The 5679-nt window shown below is 49.1% G+C and overlaps 1 protein-coding gene across 1 annotated transcript in view; it reads right to left on the bottom strand.

Annotated features, from left to right (window-relative positions):
• Positions 1 to 1228, bottom strand: part of CIPC (CLOCK-interacting pacemaker) — a 16602-nt gene extending 15374 nt beyond the window's left edge. The window contains exon 1 of the mRNA XM_010844411.1: positions 440 to 1228. The gene's annotated coding sequence lies outside the window, so the exon portion shown is untranslated. The remainder of the gene's footprint in view (positions 1 to 439) is intronic.
• Positions 1229 to 5679: the final 4451 nt, after the last annotated feature.

Here is a 5679-nt window from a genome sequence, read left to right as displayed (position 1 = left end):
GGGGGGGGGGGGGGGAGTACCAGCAAAGTGGGTGACAGCGAGTCTCTGGAAAAAGCACACCTGTGCCCCGGGTCCAGATTGGGCGCTACCCACCCCGCGCCCCTACCCCACAACCCCAAACCGGGGCGGGGGGGCGCGGGCAGGACCCTCACAGGGTTACCAGCGCTACTTGGTCCCCACACACAAACCCCTCCTCACCCGTGACCTCCTCTCCCACGCGGTCCTAACCCTCGCAACAAAACCAACCGACTAAACGGGGCAGGGAGCATCACCCCCTGCTCCAATCACCCCCAGCTCCCACCATCTGGCCCTCGGCACCCCGAAAGTGCCCGCTCTCCGTCTTGCCTGTTCCCTCCTCCTCTCCCTGGCGCCCGCTTCCTCTCCGCCGGCTCCTCGCCCAAACCCCTTTCCCCTACCCCCGCAGCCCTCCGTCGCTCACCTAGGACCGGGGTCGCAGCTCCACAAGCGGACGACCCGCGGGTACGGCGGCGCATGCGCGAGCCCGGCCTCGCGGCTCCATGACAACCTCGTCGTCGTCGTCGTCGCGTCTCAAACGATCCCCCCTCTCGGCCGCCCGCCCATTTCTCCTCCCCACTCCCCGCAGCCTCGGCAACGGCTTTCGCCAGTCACGTGACGCGGCTCGGATGACCCGGCGCCACCGAGACTGCTCGCTGTTCTGCTAGAAGGGCCCTTGGAGGCGCCCGCTCTTCCCGTCTCAGCCGGAAGACGACGCCGGCACGTCGTCCTCAGGGAGCTGAGGGGGGGGCGGGCGTCCCTTCAGAGGTCGGCGCTCTATCCATGGAAGGCGGGCATCTCTATGGTTAGTAGTTCCTCAGGCCAAACCGCCATTTTGTACGGGGACCTTGTGCTACGGGAGCTGCAGTGGAGCAGGCGTGGGGCGCAGTTCTGGGGCGGGGTCTGGAGAAGCCGGGGCGGGTCGGCTTCTAGCAGACAAGGCCGGAGGCGTGATTCTTCTTAGGGCGTGGGTGGAAGTCAGCCCGGGAGAGCGCTCTCGGTTTGTACCCCGAGACCCCGTCGGCGTTGGGGACCGGGACGGGCCATAGGCTGACTTGCGCGCAAGCCCGAGCGGAAGCAGCCGGGCAGCTTCGCCGGGTCTCGGCCCGAAGGAGGCTTGCCCGGACCGCGCCCCCACCGTCCCCAGCACTGCTCATCTTGTTGCCGAGCCTGTCGCGGCGTCGGTTTGCCTTCCTTACCTCCAGACAGTGCTTCACGTGGCAGGGACGCAATCAGTATTTTTTTGATGGGTGATTTCATGTCATTTGATGTATGACTCATTGTGCGACTGACCGAGATGTTGAGCTTCAAATGGATTCTGTTTCTCAGGCCAGTTCTTGAAGTGTCACCACGAACAACGTGTTATCAGCTAAACAAAAAAAAAAAAATGGGGTTGCGATCAGTTGAAATTCCGATGCATTGAGTCAGTGAAGGTTACCTCCTAAATTAGAAAAAGTTATTTTACAGCTGGAAAAGGGGACACGGAAGAATTTAAAGATTGCCACCGGTAGAGGCAAGTTCTGGAGCGACCCTGTCCAGTAGGGTAGCCACTAATCATGAGGGGGTACTGAAACTGATTAAATGAAATGAAAACGTGGGTGTTTTCTTCATTAAGGCTGTGCACATTCAAGTCCTCAGCAACCACGTGTAGCTAATGGTTACTTGGTTGGACAGTGCAGATTGTGCAGCGCATTGATTGCCAGCATCATTGAAAGTTAGTGTTGGATCTAGAAGATGGGCAGGGTAAATTTGCCCTCTGTTGGTAATTCAAGCCTTGTAGAGTCATAGGTAATCCCATTAGTCCTCCAGACACAGATAATGCTAATGCATTAAATGTATTTCTTAGCATAAGCTCTACCAACAAATAATTGAGTGCCTGCAGCATATATGGCTTTTGTTGAGGTGGTGGAAGGACTGTTAACAATTATCAAGTAATGAAGAGCCAGGCAGCTCTGCATGTATTCTCTTTCGTGTGTGTATGTGTGTGTGTGTGTGTGTGTGAGTGTGTGTGTGAGAGAGAGAGAGAGACAGAGAGTTCTGTCATTGAGTTGTGTCTGACTTCTTTGTGACCCCATGGACTGTAGCTGTCAGATTCCTCTGTCCATGGGATTGTCCAGACAAGAATACTGGAGTGGGTAGCCATCTCCTTCTCCAGGGGATCATCCCCACCCAGGGATTGAACTCTGGTCTCCTGCATCGCAGGCAGATTCTTAGTCATCTAAGCCACGAGTGAAGCCCATTGTCTTACTGATGTCTGTACAAGTTGATGAGGTCGCTGTTTATTAATGTTTCCATGTTTTAGATGAAGGCACTGAAGCTTTTGTCCATGATGACAGAGCTCCTAAGCCCTGGATCTAAACCATTAGGCCATACTGCCTCTTCTGGAGGCAGAATAAAACTGTCTGCCCTCAAATACCTTAGAATCTGATACAGGAAATACAGACATGTTTTAATAAGTTGTATGAGAGAGAATATGATAAATGCCAGTGGATTCTGAACAAAATCTAATAAAATCAAAGGAAAAATAACCTGCTTGTTTTCTGCTGTTGAAGTAAAGCTTTAAGAAGGTCAGGTAAAAGTAGGATATCCAGTAATGGAAGTGGTTGAGAGCAGAGTACATACCAGCCAAAGAGAAAAAGTGAAATAAGCAAAAGCATGAAGATTATTTTAATCCTCCACAAGTGCAAATAAGTCATACTTCCCTGGTTTCACCTATCTAATGACCAGACGGCCATGCTGTATCAGTCATTTGAACTTCAAAAACAGATTTGGTAGTGGAACCAAATGAATCAGACTAGTTTACTGATAGGCATAATTTTAACTGAGTACTGTATGGTTCTATTGTATATAATTAGATACATAGAATAACCATGAAAATGGATAATGAATCTTTTATAGAGGCTAACCAACGTAAAACTTTTTCTTTCTTTGCTGATTCACCGGGTTTGCAAATCAGCATCCTCTGATGACAGTTTCCTATCAAAGTGCCATGAGTTCTTTTAATCTTTGTCGTCACACTCAGGGTTCTGTGACGGAGAGTGGTTTTCCAAGCACCGTCTCTTCTTGCTGTGGAATCCTTTCCAATTTGAGTCCTCAGTACCAGTCGTGGTTTAAGACTCATTCTGCCACCGCCACTGCCAGCAGGGGGAGACCTGCTCCTTTAAATGCTACTCTTGCTGCTATTGCTGCTAAGTCGCTTCAGTTGTGTCGACTCTGCAACCCCATAGAGGGCAGCCCACCAGGCTCCCCCATCCCTGGGATTCTCCAGGCAAGAACACTGGAGTGGGTTGCCATTTCCTTCTCCAATGCATGAAAGTGAAAAGTGAAAGTGGAGTCGCTCAGTCGTGTCTGACTCTAGCGACCCCATGGACTGCAGCCTACCAGGCTCCTCTGTCCATGGGATTTTCTAGGCAAAAGTACTGGAGTGGGGTGCCATTGCCTTCTCCGAAATGCTACTCTTAGGGGTTTGCAAAAAGGCTTCTTTTCCTTTCTGCCCTCACAGAGTGCCTGCCACACAATGGAGGTCAGGAACTGCACCTCTGCTCAGCCTTCTTTCAGACCATGTGAGGATTTGAGTTTTCAGTCCTACATAGGATGCCGCAAAGAGTTAACTTTGTGCTGAGTTTTATTTGAAGATATTTTCAAGTATCCAATCTAGTATATAATTTGCAATATAAGTAATTCTTTAGTACTTACTTTAACAAAGTTGAATTTAAAATTAAAGTTATTTAAAATTAATTAAAATAGTGAAATAGCAGTGAAGGTATTCAAAAGATCTAATTTCAAATCCCAGCTCCTATTGATACCATTTTACAAAGGATGGGACATTTCAATATCTTCCCTCACATAAGACACAGGAAAGAAGATAGGCCATAATCTCACAAGTCAAAAACTGAATAATTTCTGCTTTATGAATTCTCATTGCTATTCTTATTTTTCCAGTTTTGCTGAGGAGCAGTGAAAACACCACAAGGACTGGCATTAGTTCTTGAAGCAACACTCGAGAACCATCTTTTTTTTTTCCCCTTGAACCTCAGTTTGGCCATCTGTAACAGTTATCCTGAATCTGGCATTCAGCGTTACTGCTGACCACAGATTTTTGAAGAGGATTTGATGGAATGGTGGTTATGTGTGTGCCCCCAGAGTCCCACCACCATGGTCAGTGAGCGGAGAGGAGGGGGATGTTCCAGTCTGTGTGTGGGGATGGCAACCAGCAGGTCCTGGGCTGGCAGAGGCAGAGATGAGTGACAGCAGGATGCATATTCCATTTTTCCTCAAGAATCAACTGCCTAAGCCCCCACCATCCAGGTTAGTTCTCAGCTCATATTTTTAGGGCTATCTGGAAGAACAGAGACAATAGACGGACATCTGGGTTACAGTCATGGTGTCAATATACTAGGCATGGGTTTTATTTCAGGGACAATGGAAACCTCTCCCACAAAGCTCCCCATCTTCTTGCCCAAACCTGAAATTCCTCAAGTATAAGTGCTCAACCTGCAGCTGCTCTAGAACCCAGGACAAATTCTCTCATCATAACTGACACAGAGTGCTATTTCCAGACACTGTCCTAAGTGACTTGCCCAGATTTACTCCTTTAATCCTCCCACAGTCCTGTGACATGGTTGTGGTATTGTTCTCGTTTTACAGAGGAGACTAAGGACAAGAGGCCATGTCACTTGCCAAGGTCACGAGTGGTAAGCGGTGGAGCAGGAATTGAATTCTGAAGTCCTTGCTTCTGGCCGCTCTGCTAGGCTGCGTGTTTGGTGGAAATGGTGCTACCATGCCCTTTCCCGCTGTGCTGAGCAGGAGACCAGTGGGGAGCAGAGCCCGAGGCACTTGGTCCAAGCACTTGTGTGGGAAAGGATGCCAGGAGTGGAGACTGGGCACCATAAAGGCAAAGTCTGCAGAAAACACCTCCAGCTGATCCTCTCTTTCTTTCACTCTGCACATGGCAGAGAGATTTCTTGTGTGTGACAGGGTATATGCTGATTTCAACCCACACATCTTTCCAAACCACTCAGCAGCTGCCTTTTGCTTGTTTTATCCCCTATCTAGAATCTTTCCAGTGGAAAGGTTTTTAAAGTGTCATCTCCCCTCACTGAAGATGAAGTCTGTGATTTAAACTCACAACTTTTTCTCTGGATGACTCCGAAAGCTGTTCAGTTGTCCCTTTGGGTAGACCAGTTTGACTTTAGAAGTTCTCCTTGGCCTTGTATCTTCCCTCCCTTCTTGTAAACAGCTTTCCAATCACAACTGAGTTCCCCACCGTGGGCTCACCAAAGACAAGAAATACAGGCCAGCACAGCAGAAAGCCAGACAGAGCTGTGCAACCTGACACTCCAGTAGTAGGAAGCTGGCTAGAGAGCCCAAGATAAGAGGCAGCCTCCACGTAGACATCAATCACTCTTGAAATTGAACGCTTTCTGTGTCTTGTGGCTTGATCTAAACTGGTTTGCACTGTAATTTCTTGGGTACCCATCTCCCCCACTGGGTCTAAGCTCTTTCAGGGCAGGGATTATACTGAATGTTTTTCTCCTACAAAGCAAGTTCTTCATAGTAAGCATTCAACCAACTTGACATCAGGGGGACCCCAGGTTCCTGAAAAGTTGACAATGGGCTTCCATATCACTGACTGGACTTCAGAGAAGGAAGACACCGCCAACC

The sequence above is a fragment of the Bison bison genome, unplaced genomic scaffold (assembly GCF_000754665.1).
Source record: "Bison bison bison isolate TAMUID 2011002044 unplaced genomic scaffold, Bison_UMD1.0 scf7180017864201, whole genome shotgun sequence".
Lineage (NCBI taxonomy): Eukaryota > Metazoa > Chordata > Mammalia > Artiodactyla > Bovidae > Bison > Bison bison.
The sequence above is the reverse complement of the archived record's forward strand: the minus strand, read 5'-3'. Positions and strand labels throughout refer to the sequence as shown.